This window comes from Hippopotamus amphibius, chromosome 6 (assembly GCF_030028045.1).
Source record: "Hippopotamus amphibius kiboko isolate mHipAmp2 chromosome 6, mHipAmp2.hap2, whole genome shotgun sequence".
NCBI classification, from domain to species: Eukaryota; Metazoa; Chordata; class Mammalia; order Artiodactyla; family Hippopotamidae; genus Hippopotamus; species Hippopotamus amphibius.
In genome coordinates, this window is record NC_080191.1 from 75,100,526 (window position 1) to 75,118,565 (window position 18,040).

The following is an 18,040-nucleotide window of genomic DNA, read 5'->3' on the forward strand; positions in this document are numbered from 1 at the left end:
TTGGGATTATTAGGATCCACTCCAGGTGCCACCCTTTCATGAATAGTCACTGGAAATGCCATTTGCATAGCCTCCAGATCTCCCTCTTGTCTAGCCTGTAAAATGCCCTTCTGTAAGGGTGATAAAACTGAGTGTCCTATAGACACAGGAAAGGCATAAGCTCCCCCAGGCGGCATTAAAGAGGGTGGAGGAGGGGGCAGTATAGGAAGTTCGCCCTCCTCCACAAGTGGGGGAGCCGAGGGTCTTAATCCCTCAGCCATTTGTATTCCCTTTTGTTTTTCAGTTTTGTTTGGCACCGCATATGCCCATCGGTCCTCTGACGGACGGGCTTCTTCATCAAAGCTATCATTTAAGCCTTCAGGAGCCCATAGAGGCGCTAATAGAGGCTCTAATACTGACTTAATCAGAGACCACATTTGACCAAACAGAACCTGGTACGGGAGTCCCTTTAGAATGCAGTTTTTTAAGTTTGCTCCCAACCTTATCCCCAAGTACATAAACCCAGTGTTAGCCTAAAGAAGGAAACCACATACAATATTCTCTCAATTATTTACAGAATTTCTAACAATCGACCTTCACTTGCTTTTTACAAGACCTTCACTTGCTTTTTACTCCACCTGCCCTTAGGAGCTGCCGTAACAGGCATACATCTGGTCGATATTAATCTAAACTTTTATTTCCCATATTTTACCCCGAACACAGACTACCCAAGAGATTTACTTACTGGCAGGATTTTTTCAGAGGCCTCTTACTCTCCTCTTGGGGGCTTCACGGCACTTCCCAATTCTTTACTTTCATCAATTTCACTTTCCGTGAACCTTCGTCACTCAAGCCTTTCGAGCCCCACGTTGGGCGCCACTTGCCGAGACCAGCTCGGCGACTCGAGGTGAGTGACGGGTGCCGCAAGCTTGAAGAAGACACAGACACAGACTGAAGAGAAAAGTGGGACCGGGGGGGCTCAAGACCTCTCGGATCAAGAGCCTTGCTGATTAATCCCACGTTGCTTTTATTGAGTTCTCGGCATAGTCTAAGGGTCTGACACTCCCAGGTTAATCCCATAAACAATCAAAGGCCTCACATGACTGGGGGCAATGATCTTTGTTTGCCTCCTGGGTCCTGATTTGAGCTGGGTGTGGAGAGCAAAGCAGCCCTGGGGGAAGGAGACCTCTCTCAGAAGGATTAAGGGTCTGTGCCCCACCCGTGTTGGCCCCTCTGTGACTGTGCCTGTCTTAGGTTGTTCCTCCTCTGAGGAATCTTACCCGTCTTTGGCTAACCAGCCATCCTCCAGGGCCAAACACGGTGATATAAGGAAGGCTCTATGCACCACCCCTGTTGGCCCCTCTGCGGCTGTGCCTGTCTTAGGTTGTTCCTCCTCTGAGGAATCTTACCCGTCTTTGGCTAACCAGCCATCCCTCAGGACCAAACAGGGTGATATTAGTCTCCATGCCCCGCACCCTCAGCTCCTCCACTGCTCAAGCAGGACATTCTGAATCCCATCGCTCGGCCCACATACTTCAACATTTTCAATGTTTCAAAAAGGTTCCAGAATGTCTTCCCACATTTCGGCAATTGAACAATGAGATCTCAATGCTCTGGAAAACGCACATATCTAGAATGACCTGATCAAGAACTCAAGAAGACTGGTGGGGGGAGGTAGAGGACAGTTCTGCAGGAAATCGATTACTTTTAAATGCAATGATAATATATGTTTCATCATTGAAAACAAGGAGTCATGAATTTAAATAAAATTGCAGTTGGTTAAATTTAAGATTTTTGTTCATTTTACATATATTCTTTTGGTCCAAACAAACAAGTCAATATGAATACCATTTTAAAAATCTGATTTGCATTGTTAAACTATGTCAACTTTATGGATTATTTGCCTTATAACTAATCTTTTTTATCATTTTATTATTTTGATCATAATTTAAGACAATTTTAAAATTTTTATTTTAAATTGTTCTTTCTATATTTTAAACAAGGAAAAGAATTTTTAGTTTTGTGCACTGGCTGATGTATTTAATGCATACAATTATATAACTATTTTTTAAAGGCTAGAATTTCTCAGTTTAAAATTAACATTCACAATTTATATGTAAAAGTTTAACACATTTATTCACAACTAACATAATTATTTTTAACTTAATTTAATTTAAATTTCTGGTGTTGAATATTTCATTGCTTTCATGAGATACTTTAAAGGTTAGACCGTTTTCAATTAATTGGGTAAATCTATTAAAAATTTGAAATTAGTTTTAATTCTAAGATCAATTTGCCAACAGATGACAATTTTAATCTTTCTGGATTCAAACATAGAATAAACTAACTTGATGTAAGATGCTTAAATTGCAAATTGATTTATAAAGAATGAAATTAACATTTACTACATATCTATTAAAGTGAGCTTAAAAATGTGTACGGTAATTATTTTTGAATTATTTTAAATCAAATAAAAAGATGTAGACACATACCTGGGAACATATCCTTGTGATAATGTTTTCCCCACCTCATGAAATATAAGTAAAGAAAAATAAGTCTACCTGTATTGCTCTAATAAACTAACATGTTTGAATTTTAGTTTTGATCTAGGATGGGAAGAAAGTGCTTTCAAGATTTGCAGTGCTTTCAAGATTTGAAAAAATTTATCTTACATTTCTATAAAATATTAGTTTAATACTTTGTAACTGATTTATAATTTTCAATATGCAAAAAGCATAGTATGCCATGAAATACTCCCATTTTAGTTTACAGATGATTTTCTTCTTACATTTACGAGACATAGACCATTTGCAATGCAGTGGCATTGTTATATTTCATCTTTTAATGTTTTTATGATGAAAAGGCAATGATCATTGTGTTCTCAATTTTCCATTACCAGACAGGTAATTTTATCCTGGCGTTCAAGCATTATGTCTCTTCCAGAAGTGTTGAAAAACTGTCATGTTGTACATGCCTTTTATTCTTACTAAGTCTGGCATTTGGAAACTCCAGAATATACTGTAAGTGAAGCGATTATCAAATGCAGAATCAATTCTCTATAGAAATAGACTGAGATCTGGGACAAGTGATAGAAAGAAGATCTACCGTATGGAAATTAAAACAGTCTCTGAAAAACTCAACAATGAAAGAACTCAAATTATACTCCCAGGCAGAAACACCACAAATGGCTCCTGGCTCACAAAGAAAATCAATCCAAGAAGATGTGCTGATTTACATAACTGATTTGGCTGGAAAATGGACATGGGGAAGACAGAGCTTTCAACACACAAAAAGGCAGTGGAAGAATTAGATTTGTGCTAGGAAATGCATCACGGAGAAAGAGCTCTTCAGAGTGAGTTGCATACAAAAGGGACGTGGTCTGGAGCTAGGGCAAGGGCAGTTCTGCCAGTGTCCCAGCCTGTGAGCTGCTCTAAGAAACCTCTAGTGAAAATGATGTTTTAAGAGGGATTCATTAAAGTCTGTAATGGGCACCCAGAGGTGATCATAAACTTGCAAAGAAAGTCTGTCACTTAGTGCTGTCTTATTACACTCTCTACACTGGGTGTTATGCAATTTCCCATTCCTCTAACAGATTGCAAAAGCACACTTTGATGTCCCTTTTATTAATTTCACTGGCTTTGAAATTCTCTGAACTGTGGAGACCCACTATAATGTATCAGCCTGTTCATTACAGTTCTTGTCTAGTCACAGTTTCTGGAGAATGAATGAAACAGCCTAGAAATGGAAATATGTACGACTGTCAAATTACCCACTACGGCCGTTTGCCTCAGTAAATGTACAAGGATGTATATGTGTAGAAACTGAAGCACAGAGAAATTAAATACCTTCCTGGAGCTTATACAGCTTTAGGAGGCTGAGCGTGGACAGCAAACAGGTATTGAGCTCCAAGTATATACTCTTTACCTCTACTTTCTGTTACAGGGAATGATCAGAGCATCAGCCTCGCTGAGCTGTTGTGGACATTCAGTGACTCGTAACTGTACAGTTTACGGCTGCTGGGGTTGTCTGGGTCACTATCAAGAGCACGGCTTACCCATTCTGCAAGGCAAGGCTGTATCCCATGGATCTCAGAACCAGATGATGCCCCTCCACACCCCCAGCCTGTACCTCAAGCGAAGGAAGGAAGAAGCATCCCTATTGAACCTTCCTCTCTATCTGACAATTCCCACTTCAGATCAGTCCCACCACCTCATCTCCATCACTGTTGTTGTTGTTTTTTTTAATTTTTATTGGAGTATAGTTGATTTACAATGATGTGTTAGTTTCAGGTGCACAGCACAGTGATTCAGTTATACGTATACAAATATCAACTCTTTTTTAGAGTCTTTTCCCATATAGGCCATTACCGAGTATTGAGTAGAGTTCCCTGTGCTCTACAGTAGGTCCTTCTTATTTACCTGTTTTATATACAGTAGTGTGTATATGTCAACCCCAATCTCCCAATTTATCTCCCACCCTTACCCCCTGGTAACTGTTTGATTCAAAGATTCAGAGAAATCAAAAACAGACTACACAGAAACAGAAAGGGACTTGATGCAGGACCAGGGGGCCCCAAATCTGGCTGCACATAGTAATTACCTAGGGGGCTTGACAATATTAGCTAGTGCCCAGGACTCTCACCCAGAGATTCTGATCTAACTGGGGTGAGACCTGGGTATTAGGATTTTTCAAAGCCCCTCAAGGTGGTTCTAAGCTGAAGCCAAGGTTTGGAATCACTGACCGAAGGCATCTTTTTTGTGATAATCTATTAGTTTATGTGATGTTAATATGATTTACTAATTAAGCATTATAGTTTACTGATGAAATTAGCATGCTATTTTTATGTCACTACAAGGTAACTAACCTAAAATTTGCTCCATAAAAATAACCAATAATCACTTGGCAGTTGAAAGTGTGCAGAGGGAACGAATGCAGGAGAGAAGAATTAGAGTTTAGATTTGCTAGTTTCATGAATGCTGCCCAGAGGGTGATCCCATTTCAGATGAACAGCCCTTGTTCTCTGAACAGAAACTCAGCAACAGTGGACCAGGTGTGGTTTACCAAGTAAAAAATTAAAATAGACACTTCAATGTCTAAAAATAAGGGATTGACTAAATATAGGTCATATTCTGAAATACCCTGCTCCCATCAAGGTGGTTATTCTGAAGTCAATATACGACACATAAAAGTTCTCACAATGTGTTATTCAATGAATAAAATCAAGTTATGAAATAATATGTACCCAAACGTCTTTCTTCTTTCCAAAATAAAAATATAGATATCTATAGGAAAACATCTAGAAGAATGTGTCCCAAAATGTTAAGAGTGGTAGTTGCTGGATGTTGGGGTTGAAAGTGATTTTTTTCTTCTTCCTGCCTCTGGATATCTTATAATTCCTCCATGATATTGAAGTATGACTTGTGTAATAAAAAATAAAAATAGAAAGCCAACTCTCTTGTTCTAATTTCATGCATTCTTCTGGTCTATAACCTGGCAGATTTAATGGCTCTAACCCCACACAAAAGGACTATCCTAGCTGGCCTCATTCATCCAATCTCAGGTTGCTTATCACTACCAGTAGAGTTTTTACAGTGAATTTCTGTTGCCATCAGGTTGGGTTTGCACAAGTCAATGAACCGGAGTCTAACCTCCCGACCTGCATGGGGGAGCCTCTCTGAGAAGCTGCCCTAAAGCAGGTTCTTTCCTTCCCTCCTCACACCCTTGATCACAGGCACATGGCTCTGGGTGTGCTTTCATTAAGAGACCTCTCCTCAGCCTCTGTTCTCCTGGTTGGGCCACTTGAGGATTCAGACCACTTCAGCATGAGGTTGATTTTGAGCTAGAGCTGGGCTTTGCTTTCCTGTTAAAGCCAATAGTAAAAGCAGCTAAAGACTTGTTTCTGGAAACGTATAGACACCATCAAAATAAAGTCAGCTTTTGCATTAACAGTCTTTTATTTTGAAAGCCAGTGCCTAATAAAACCACAACACCAGCACAGAGCTTTGCATGCGATCAATATTTAATGAATGAGCAAATGAATGAGCGAACCAACAAACATAATCAAAAGTCGTCTATGAAGAATAAAAACGACTCTTGCCTTGCGTGGGACAGCTGCTCAGTGAGCCAGGCTTATCTTTTTTTGCACTTTTAGATTCAGGCTTCTTCACAGATGAGTGACACAGGGCTCCTGTGGTTAGAAGCAATTCACAGACTCCTCGTGCCAGAGTTCATACCATAAGCTGTGTGAAAATACCTTCTGAATGGAAAGGAAATGTGGAGAAAAACTGTTTCTCTGTAAGATGTGCATTTGTGGGATTGTTCTATCCTTTTCAGAAGCCGTTTTTCTGGTCTGATACATTAACATGCATTATTCTACCATATTGGCTTAGTCACCACATTAAGGAATTGGAAATATCTCCAGAAAGTCATTTATTTCATCTACCCCTTGCCTGCCCCTCCCCCATCTGTGAAGAAAAACACCTACCCTCTTATACACAGGATGTCTGATTGAATCTCAAAGACCTCCCAGGAAGGAAATCCTATTATTTTTTCTTAGTAACCTTTACTAAAGTCTCATTTATCAAAGTGAAATTTAGAGACTATTAATTTGATCCCAGGTAGCATGCTTTATAATCATCTCATATGTTATTATCCTACTGAAAAAAACTAAAAATAATTTCCTTAATATAGTCTTTCTAATCTGAGTCGAATCTAAAATTAATCATCTATAATTATCAAACCTAATTTAATTAAAACTAGCTGTTCACCATCTGGTCTTATTTGTGTAAATTTAAGAATCTACCATTTCACAAGAAATTCCTCTATTTAACCAATTATGTTAAGCATAATTATTATGTAATTAATCTCAGTTCAAATTACATTTGTTGTCACTTGATAGAAAAGTAATTTATGTGATAAAAAAGCGGTTGACCAACTAATTACTCTGCCAAATTGGGGTCTTTTATCTCAATGTCTCACCATTTTTTTAAAAAAAGGTATTTATAGGAAAACAGTCCTTTTGAAATATGAGACTAGCTATTGTTAGTGCAAAAAAAAAAAGAAAACATAAGAAATAATATTTGGAATGAATCATCATTATGTTATGTCGTCTTAAGACCTTCATCTGGATAAGTTAGAAAGGAAGGGAATAAATAAATGGTGGAAACAGAACACAAATTATAGAGTTAAATGCAGTAAAACAAGAAAATTCATAAGGAAATAGGAACTAGGCAAGAATGTATGTACTCCTGGACTTCCTAGGTGGCGCAGTGCTAAAGAATCCACCTGCCAATGCAGGGGACACGGGTTCAAGCCCTACTCTGGGAAGATTCCACATGCCACGGAGCAACTAAGCCCGTGCACCACAGCTGTTGAGCCTGAACTCTAGAGCCCGTGAGCCACAACTACTGAGCCCATGTGCCGCAACTATTGAAGCCCATGCGCCTGGGGCCTGTGCTCCACAACAAGAGAAGCCACTACAATGAGGAGCCTGCGCACCACAATGAAGAGTAGCCCCTGCTCGCAGCAACTAGAGAAAGCCTGTGTGCAGCAACGAGGACCCAACACAGCCAATAAATAAATTAAATAAATAAACAAATAAGCTTATTAAAAAAAATTTAAAAAAGAAAAAAAAAAAGAATGTATGCACTCCTCAAAGCAGGCTTCAGGCAGGATTCGTGATGGCCACTACTTTCAGATGCTGGTTCCCTTCCTTGTGATTGATAAATCTGCTAATAGAAGAGATGAATAGTTGCTGATTATGAAAAAGATACCTTTATAAATAATGCTTATTTCTATACATTTCCCTTTGAAGACTTCCAGAAAATCAATGATGCTATCCTAAGGAGTCTGAAGAGTACATGTTGTTCATCTAAAACCTTATCCTATGGGAGGGAGATTGATCACTTAAAGAGTGGGTGGATTTCTGAATGAGAAGAAACCATTTTAAAGACAAGACTGTCTTGCTTGAATAAGGGCTGGGGAGAGAAACCAGAGTTTAAGGCAGAAAAAATTAAAAATAAAACATTTAAGGGTCTTGCTTTAGCTGCAACCTTGCACTAGGTAAGTGGGGCCAAAAAGGGAAAGAGAGAAGCAAGAAATTGATGTGTGCCCAAATCTGAGAGACACTCTGTAAGACAAAGGAAGAACTTCTTTCTATAAGGTCAGTAAGGAGTCAAGTATTTAGTGTTTTGCCGGGATCAACTCGGCGACTCGAGGTGAGTGACGGGTGCCGCAAGCTTGAAGAAGACACAGACACAGACTGAAGAGAAAGATGGGACCGGGGGACTCAAGACCTCTAGGATCAAGAGCCTCGCTGATTGATCCCACGTTGCTTTTATTGAGTTCTCGGCATAGCCTAAGGGTCTAACACTCCCAGGTTAATCCCATAAACAATCAAAGGCCTCACATGACTGGGGGCAATGATCTTTGTTTGCCCCCTGGGTCCTGATTTGAGCTGGGCGTGGAGAGCAAAGCAGCCCTGGGGGAAGGAGACCTCTCTCAAAAGGATTAAGGGTCTGTGCCCCACCCGTGTTGGCCCCTCTGCGACTGTGCCTGTCTTAGGTTGTTCCTCCCTTGAGGAATCTTACCCGTCTTTGGCTAACCAGCCATCCCTCAGGACCAAACAGGGTGATATTAGTCTCCACGCCCTTCACCCTCAGATCCTCCACTGCTCAAGCAGGACATTCTGAATCCTATCGCTCGGCCCACATACTTCAACATTTTCAATGTTTCAAAAAGGTTCCAGAATGTCTTCCCACAGTGTTTCTCTCTTCTTTCCATACTTATTTTGTGCTACAAGTTAGGAAAAGTGTACCGGGCATTCAAAAGTCAAGTTTCCATAGAAGAAGAGGCCAAGAAGGGTTATAAAAATTTTACCAACCTGATTAAACGCAGAAACATGGTGGAGAAATTTTCGTAACTTTAGCATTGGTTTTAAGTCTGGATCAGCATGTTAGATAATAGTTTTATGTCAATGTTAAATCTCCTGAATGTATGTTAGATAATAGTTTTATTACCTAATAAATCTGCTTGTTAGATAATAGTTTTATGTTAGATCGGCTTGTTAGATAATAGTTTTATGTCAACGTTAAATCTCCTGAACTTGATAATTGCATTATGGTTATATAAAAGAATATCTTGCCCTTAGAGGAAAAATACAGTGAAGTATTTTGGGGTAAATGGGGCACATTTTTAAAAATTAACTCTCAAATTGTTCACAATAAATATATATAAAGCAAATGTGTCAAAATGTAAGTCATTACTGAAACTGGGTGAAGGATATATGCGAGTTCTTTGTACAATTCTTATAATTCTGTAATTTGAAATTATTTCTGAATAAAACTTCAACAGAAAAAGATGATAACCTGGAAGAGTTGTCTGCTGCTAAAAAGCTAAAAATTCATGATCAATGTATTGGTCTAAATCATGAAAGAGTTTTACCTTCTGGGGCTGGAGATATTGTTCTCACCTCCTCTTTCTCCAACCCACATCCCAGCCCCACTCCATAGGGTGTAGAGGGCTTCTTAACAGTTCTGATAAAACAACTCTAACAATAAAGGTATAAGCCATGAGAAAATTTGATACAAAGAACACAACAGCTGATGCTCTGTCCCTAATGGGAGCGGAAAATGTTCCATTTTTTTCTCTGAACACACATCTCAGTGGTAAAACATAGACCCCCACTTTTCCACTGGCTTCCATGAAAACCAGATGGCATCTCTCGGACAGAATACTCATGACTACAAAGGTGGCATATGGGTCAGTGCCAAGATGATCACTTACACGGCATCTGCAGATGGTGGTCCACCACATCCTGAGGCAGGAATAATGAGAACAACATCCGCTTCATCATCATCTGCATATCCAAACAAACACCAGGGGAAAGTTAATGAAAACAGCACCAGGGCAGGTCCCGGGAGGGGAGTGGGGGTCGGCAGGCCTACCTGAGATGAAATGAGAACTGCAGCAAAACATATGCAAAAGATTGAGTTTGGCTTTTAATTGAGAATTGAGGATGATGGATCTAATAAAGAGTTTGCAAACTGTAAAGCTACTACACAAAAGGAAAATATTATTTCTATGAAGCTGAAAAAGAAAACAAATACATCTCTCAAATGTTGCAGAAGTCAGTAAATCTTCTCTAAAATTAATAATAAAAACCTTCCATCAGGAAAGAGATGATGGATTTAATATACTTTCAGAACTGAAATGGCAGTTTCTATAATGTGTATAGTAATGCAAATGGTAAACAGAAAACATTATTGAATTAAGCTTGATAATTATAGCTGATCATCTTTGGTTCCAAACTGCAGTATGATAAACTAACTAGATGGCTACCAGGACCATAATAAATGATTTAATTATACATCCTCCAACTTGACTGAAATTACACACCAAAATGCATCCTTGGTTTCCAGCACTATTTATTTATCCTTCTGATTATCAACAAGCAATTAATTTTTGCTGGAGAGGAAGAAGAAAAGGATTATTGGATGAATGGGCAGATGGATGGATGGATGGATGAAGGGATGGATAGAAGAATGGATGAACTGAAGGATGGGTGAGTACTAAAATGGATGAATGGAAAGATGATGGGTTGATAGGTGAATGGAAGGATAGAAAGGGGGATAAATTAAAGGATGGAAAGAAGGATGGAAGAATAGATGAAAGAGGCTGGATCTAACATCAGCACAATGAAAAACCTTTGGATTTTAACAAAGCACATTTTTTGATGAAGTAGAGTTCTCAGAGAATCCATTATTTCTATACTAATAAAACTGAACTGGCAGTCACATCATCCAAGGGGAACAGCTACTGGTTTAGCAGAGGTTCTGCTTTTGTCTCAATACTATTTCGATTTCCATTTTCCTTGGTTTTCTTTCAGTTACCCAAACCGTTTCTTGAATACAACACTGATATACTGACTTTGTGAAAGTTTCATGCCTATATTTTCACTCCTTCAGTTAAAATTATCCATTCATTTATCTCTTTGCCATTTTATTCAATAAATATTGAGTGCCAGCTCTGTACCAGGCACTGTGCTAGGCATGGAGATATGATGGTAACCACACAAAATCATTCCTTGCCCTCACTGAGCTTAGTTGTGAGGCGGGAGGAGAGGGGACAGGCACTAATCAAAAATTCACATAAATGAATGCTTCGTTATAACTTGTGATAAATGCTATGAAGAAGGGGCATACTGAAATTGAATAAGGTAGTGGGTTCCTGAGAAATCTGCTTGAGACATCAATTCACAATTAATTCAAAGTTGTTTTTAACGAAGCCTGGTGAGCTGAATTTACGCACCAGTTGAAATGCTAAATTGCTTCTTTTTCCCAGGGCATTATGTATTACTGTGGTGTCTTCCGTGATTTCACGATGGTTTAGGCATATATTTGATTCATAATCATGAAACTATCTATGAAAACAAATGTTATAATCAGTGAGGTCAAGTCACTATTATCATTTCTTGTAGTGCCCTGGAAAGAGCATCCAAACTGTCAAATGTGTATATCACTTTAATGTCTGGCCCTCCTTTTCCCCTTGAAACTAAATCTGTGTTTTATTTTTTTTCTGGCTTTTCCCACCTCACCTTAAGACCTTTTTTAACATAATTGCTACACAAAAATTCTAAAAGTCCTTTCCCCTCTCCCTAGGCTTTAAGAACATGTCTGGCTGTTTTCCTCTTTTTATTTGTACTGTTTTCTGGTCCAAACTATAGTTCATATTTGTTTATGTTGACTTAATTTTTTTCAAAGACGAATGTCTTTTCAATGTCAACTTCTCCCTTACCAACTCCAACCCACACATACTACTTCTAACCCCAGGAGTCAGCCTACAGATTGCTATCAATACTTAAATCTTCCTTTTTTGTGTGATGGAAAGAGCACAGGATTAAGGGTCTGGAGACTTGGGTTAAATCGATTAGTAAATCTTTTTGAGTCATTTAACCTCTGTACAACTTACCTGTTAGATGCAGATATGGCCTTTCATAAAGCAATTGTGATAAATAAGATAAAGTATATTCAAATCTTGTGAAAAGAATATGCTAATTTAAGGCATTTATAATGTGATTATTATTTGTTTATATTCCTTTCCACTGCCTTTGCCACTGCTTTAATCATTTTGATTAAAGTGATTCAGCAGCCTTCAACAGAGTAGCACAGTGCCGACCACATCATAGGCACTCAACAAGTATTAACTTCCTCCTCCTTCCCTATTAAAAATGTCAAGTGTCAATTCTAGTGTAGAATAAACATAGATTACTGGAGTTAGTTACACTAATTCCCTTAAGATAGCAATTTTTTTTCTGCTGGCAGGTAGGTGTATAAATATGGCATTTGGCCATAGCCAAACAGGGTAGATGCTAGCATATATGGCATTTTAGTGCAAATATCAAGGAGGTGTCTCTTCATCCCAGCTCAGCTCTGTGCCAATTTCAGTGTCACTAACATCCAGATGAGCCTCCTTTGTTCAGTGCACAACCTGCACAACTGCAGATGGCAGCCCTGTAACCACCCCGGAGCTGGGAACTTAGAAGCTTCTACCATTTAGCCATCATGATAATATCATTCAGGCTGAAAATATTGGCCCAGATATTCCTAATCATACAGATTTTTCACAGACCCTTCTCTTCTACACCTGTTGACTTAAAGCCATGATATATATATATATATAAGCTTCTAAGACAAGCTTGTTTGTCCCATCGCACGGAACTTTATCTTTTAAGATATTCCTCTTTCATTTTATACTATGATAGCCATCAAACGGTACCTTATTATTGAAATAGAATCAGCTGAGGTTAACAAGTATGCTTTTCACTTGCTTGTTCTCCCAAAAGTGGAGTTATCACCTCTATTGAAATAACACAAGAATTTGCAGTGAAGGAATATTACACAGAGACCTCTAACTTATAAACTTCCCACTGAAAATATTAACTCATGTGTCTTTTTGGTCTGTGCTAAGGGAAGGAGTTTCCTACTCGTGAAGTTTTTGAGGGGAACCAGACATCCTAAGCCCTTTGATTACTTCCTCTGGCCCCTCCCTCACAGGAGCTGGAGTTTCTAAGAGTCATGATAGACACCTTCCCTAATAGTTATATCTCCCTGTGGAAAAAGACATCTATTGTAGAAGCTGCAAGAGTGGAAGGGATTTCACCACAAGGCTTACACTTTTCAAGAATTTATTTTCAGTGACTCACCACAACACAGCAGGATGTATAGGCTGAATAGAGAGGAGATAAGGACTCTCAGGGCAGGGTGTGCAGGTACAGGGCAGACAGGCATGTGGATATTCCCAGCAGCCATAGTTCCTTCTGATCACATCCTGGGGACATGGAGAAGACACAGCCACTATCTGACGCTCCAAGAGTCCTTCATCCCAAGGACACAGAAGCCCAAATGATCCCCCAGCTCTGAAGTCCTTCCTTTTACTACATGGTGACACTACAAAATGGTTAGGTCTGGGACCAACCTGCAGAAGACTAACATTTCAGTTCCTTTGGGTAAAGTAGTCTTTACTGGGTATGCTGGGAACTTAACCACCATTTATACCATTGTTTCTATGGGAAAATACGCCATGCATTTCAAAGACTAATTTACAAGTGGATTTCAGAGCACAACACATGAGTAAATTGGAATTAACTTAAAAAAAATAATCCCCATTCAGGGTGGAATTAAATAAGCACTTGAATATGATTATGAACTTATTTCCTCTTCCTTACACACTAAAAATGCTAACTTTTGATTCTCAGCACCAAAAAAAAAAAAGGTTAATACTTGCACAGATAACTTAGGGTATTTTTAGTTCAAGGTACACTTTGATCTCTGAAATTTTCACAACAACCAAGTAAACTGGATGGCTGTTGTTATTGCTATTGTGTAAGTGAGGAAACTGAAAGTAGGAGAGTTTGCTGAGCATTGTACAAGCATTAAGTGAATAGAACGGGAACTCAACCCCAGATTTGGTGGCAAATCCCATGCAGCCTCCTTCTACAACATCCCACTGTATTTTATAAAACTTCTGATGAGCAAGAGAAATCAAATGATGCTGTTTGTCTAAAGGGAAGTCCTTGATCACTTTTTCCAACCAGAAAACTGTTAGCAGGTTGCTTCATTAACTAGCTGGAAGCCCTCCCCTTTCCTTATAATCAACACTAGGCTTGTTCTTGTACGACATCCTTTCCTGAGCAATCAGCAGCTTGCCTTTGATGCAGAGCTGCAGCATTTTCTGAAAGCAGAAGTATATTTTCAATAATGAACTATTCAAAACAGCATTTAAACCAAAAACTTCGGGTTTTTAAACAGAGCCTTAGAGCCACTTACTTCCCTTTGAGCAATATCCACATCCTTCTCTGGTTACCAACGGGCAAAGAAAATAGAAGTCTTTGCCTCCAACAAATGTACTCAGAGGTCACCCACAGACCTGGATCCCAGTGTGAAAACCAATTGAAACAAGGCAGACTAAAGGAAATGGATTGGGAGGTTCACTGACTCTTATTAGCATGATTTTGCTTTGGTCCTGAACCTAGTGCTTATTTCATGAATAATCAAACTTATTCTTAAAAATGTTCAAGAAAGGAGACTCAATAAGCAAGTAACATATCCTATTCCATTATTTGACAGGTGTTGCCATCAACAAGCTGGTCTTTACTGCATTTATTTCTCTCCAAATAAAACCAGATTTCTCAATCTTTTTATCTGTGAAGTAAGCAGAGCAGAAATTTAGAATCCTTCCTTTAAAAAAATACTCGATAACTTTTTTTAAATGTAAGAACCTTGATTATCTCTTTATCTCCACTGACCTTTGTCTAGCATATAGCAGGCACTGGCTAAATAATTGATTGAATGAATGTTGATATTATTTATTATTAATTCAGTAAGTATTTATTCATATTATACTATCAGTACATCCTATACAAGATATTGGAGTCAGAGAGAACTGTAAGAAAATTATTGCTACAGAAGCTTCAATGGAGTGGTAACAATGACTGTCAACGGATGTGAGAGATATTGCAAAGGCAGAACAACTTTACAATTGAATCTAGAGAGCGAAGAAGAGCAAGAAATCCAAGACAGTCAACCTCTTTGTGCCTGGGTGACGAGAAAGACAGTGATGCTAATAGCAGAGTCAGGGAATGTGAGATGAGAAGCAGAGCTTGTGATGGGGAGACCATTCTTTTTTAAAGCCCTTAAACTTGAGGTATCAGGGGGACATCCAGGAAGAGTGTCTAGCAGGCCAGTGTGAGGATGGAGCTTGGGAAAGAAGTCAGAGCAAGGCAGTGATTTGGGCCGCTCTTCACGGAGACCTCTGATATCCTGAAACTGTATAAGATAACTACGTGAAGAAGTCAAGAGAGAAGAGAGATGGTGACACTGGTGCTGAGAGGCAGAAGGAGGAGAAAGAGCCAGAGAAGGAGGGGAAACAGCAGAGCTGAGGGCCACAGAAACCAGAGGAGACAATTACGCCCTGCAGTTTCGAGTAAGCCCTGGCCAAGAGGGAAATGAATGAGAAAAAGCCCCTGGGAAAGAGGTCTGGGCAGCCTTCTGCAGAGGGATCTCCAGAGATAATGGAAGCTGAAACAGAGGACAGGGAATGAATGGTGAGGATATGACAGCAGTGTAGACTCTGCTCTCAAATCATTCGGAGATTCACAGAAGATAAAGGCGGTCTCACCGATGACCCCAGAAACCTCAGTCACATCCAGTATTCTAAAGGTTTGCTTCTCTAAAGTTCCAACACAACTTTTACTACATCCTCTTTAAAAAAAATTTTTTTGTCTCCTCTTATAGTCCTTTTAAATGTTCCCCTTTTCCATTCTGTTTCCAGGCAATTGCCACATTTGCATTCCTTTCTTGTAGTATTATTCTAAAGCTATTTTCTTCCTCAGCCTCACAGCCAAGAGGTTCTTCTGCCCTTATAATTTCACCGCTTGAATATTACAACCTCCTGCTTTACTATTTTGTCCTGCTCTGGACTCCTTCCTATGAAAATCTACCCAACTCTTTGGGGATGGATTCTACTTCCAACTAAACCCCTACTTAAATCTGGCCTGAGTTTGTACATTAAATCCTATTCTTGACCCTTTGAAGTTTAGCCTAAAAGCTCTAGAAAATGAGAAAATTGATTACTGACTTTTCTAATCATTGTATTTGCTTTCTAGACTTTGCAGAACCAGCTTAATAAATATTTATTAGGAATAAAATTTAGGCAAATACAACCTCATAAATACATCAGCGCTAAGCTCTGACATTCCACATTTTCTGAACCATCTGTTTTTAGCTCCTTAAGAACTATTTGTAGAAAAATAAGGCCACATAGTAGTATCATCTAGTTTTTTAGCATGATTTTTATCCATTCTCTAACAAAAGAAATTAACTACTAGACTTACTCTTTGAGCAAATAGAAACTTGCCAATCTATCAGTATTGAACTTTTTAGCAAACAGTTTTCCTTCTTTAAAGACATTTGCATGGAGTGTATATTACAGGACCAGAAAAATTGGGGTCAAATTTCTATAATTGAAATAGTTAATACGTTGAACTTTCCTTTCTATAAAAAGGTAATATTTGGATTTTGCTTTTAAATATCAGTTTAGTTGACTCTTTTGCCTTTTGTAAGCACTCGTGATTTTTTTCCAGTTTTTAGGAGATTTTAAGCCAAGGCATGGACGATGATGGTTAGACACAGACAACCTTGAAATATTACAGGGTATGGATAGTGAATGTGATATGCTAATAAGTGCAAAGAATATCTGGATTGCATCCATATTATGTAAATTCAGAAGTCTTTTGTAAATTTTATCTCTGGGGAAAATTTCACAAAAGGAACCTCTTCCTACTCTAGATTAGCACTTAACAATTGTAAAAGTTGATCTTTCCCTTGTAAATGACTCAAAAATCTTCTTTACTTCTGCATCCCTGGAGAAAGGAAAATGTTTTATTTAAAAAATCAGCTGAAGAATGTATTCCAGGCTAATTATGACTGCAAGATTTTCTGAAGAGTAGCTTACAGCCAGGGTTATCGTTGGTTCATAGTTTACTCTTAGCATACGCTAATGAATCTGAAATAAACCTGGCCCAAGCATATCAGGAGACAAAGCTCCATTATTACCCAGCTCTAAGCTATCATTTATTCACTGGGAGAAAAAAAAAAAAAAACTTGGGAAGAAGCTTGCCAACAAACCAGATGTCACCATCAGTAGACAATTATGTTCCACAGTTTGGCACCTGGGGCCCACAGTCATCATCCAAGGAGGAGGAGAAATAAAAAGTAGAACATTCTGGCGGGCTACAGATGAGAAGATTCCAAACAGCTTGTAGAAAAATGGAGGCTGAAAGCCTTCTTCTTTCATTCTCAACAAGGAGACCTCAGGACCCAGACCTGCTCAGTTGGTTCTACTTGCTGAGGATGTTGTGAGCCTGACAGACAACGCAGAGTCTTAAAAAGGCATCTGATGCTCACAGGGCTGCTGCTAAGAGGGTATGTCTATGTTTCACACACTGTAAAGTCTGCTGCCTTTTACAGAAGACAGCTTCTTTGGGGGTAGATTATCAGTGGAATCTAAGATGTTTCCTTCTTCAATAAAGTTTAAGGAATGAAAAGGAAGGAGTTGTGATTTGGAGCACTGCCCAAAACATGTGGGATTTCACTGCATAAAATACCTTGTTAAAGGCTGTCTCATTCCTTAATTAATCTATGAGTAAGAAATCAGAGATTGACACTGAGAATCTCATCAAAGCCTTCCACAGGTTCAGCTGAGAAAAAGAAAATGAACTTCCTCTTTTGAAATGTGTTTCAATCTAAAATAGACCTTTTACGATCCTGTCATGGGTCCAAACGAATACCTAGATGTCCTAATACATATATCTTTTCTACTTTTATGTAATCTAAGAAATAAATAAGTTGAAATAATTCACTTTTCTTAAATTTTTGCTAAACACTTCTTGGTATATGTATATAGTACTTTGTATACGTATATATCAGTTTACCTTTACAGAAAAACTGCCCATCTGCCATCTGAATTTTTATATTCAGATAAAAATTAAGGGTTGACATTAGGT